General features: G+C 39.1%; 1 long non-coding RNA gene across 1 annotated transcript in view; it reads right to left on the bottom strand.

The window, feature by feature from the left end:
- Positions 1–8: 8 nt before the first annotated feature.
- LOC119367118 overlaps positions 9–660 on the bottom strand; it is a 1,930-nt gene continuing 1,278 nt past the window's right edge. The window contains exons 2-3 of the long non-coding RNA XR_005176210.1: positions 510–632; positions 9–141 (exon numbers count right to left, since the gene is read on the bottom strand). This is a non-coding gene — a long non-coding RNA (uncharacterized LOC119367118). The remainder of the gene's footprint in view (positions 142–509; positions 633–660) is intronic.

Here is a 660-nt window from a genome sequence, read left to right as displayed (position 1 = left end):
CGAGGGGAGGGGGAGTGATCCTTCCGCTGCCTGAAAAATGAATGATCTGAGGCACTTGTTCTTGGTGTAACCTGCAACCAAAACATCCATTCATGCCCATCTTCTCTGAAGTTTGAGGCTGCGGTTGCTCTACTACAGGGACTGCGACAGTAGAAGGTTTGAGTTACTTTTCTTGTCTAAAACCAAAAAGGAATAAGAAATATAATATTTGATCATGGCTATTGCAATTCCTCTAACAAACTTCCATGAAGTCCTGCTAGATGGTATAAAATGCAAACTTATTATATTATCACTGTCAACCTCTCGACCTTGTTTCCCTCAAAGAATACTTTTCCACATGAAGTTATTTATAAAGAAGGAAATAACTTACACAGTTCTAAAGTTAAAACTTAAGAACTACACAATAATTAATAGCTCAAACTCTTGCACACCTTCAGCCAAATAACTACAGAGATGCAGAGTGGAAGCATGTAGCACTGCTCATACAAACAGCTCAATTATAAATGCACCTGGGTCTGGAACTCTTGCTCAATTGATCTACCAACTTCAGCTTCCTCCTCATCTGCTATTTTCCATATTATAATCTCTTCTCTAGCAGCTGTGTTACGTCCATTATTCGACCCTCGATCAACCTGAAGAATGCATCAAACACAGTTATGT

The sequence above is a fragment of the Triticum dicoccoides genome, chromosome 2B (assembly GCF_002162155.2).
Source record: "Triticum dicoccoides isolate Atlit2015 ecotype Zavitan chromosome 2B, WEW_v2.0, whole genome shotgun sequence".
In the NCBI taxonomy this organism is placed as follows: Eukaryota; Viridiplantae; Streptophyta; class Magnoliopsida; order Poales; family Poaceae; genus Triticum; species Triticum dicoccoides.
Note: the sequence above shows the minus strand (reverse complement) of the source record. Positions and strands in the feature narration are given on the sequence as shown.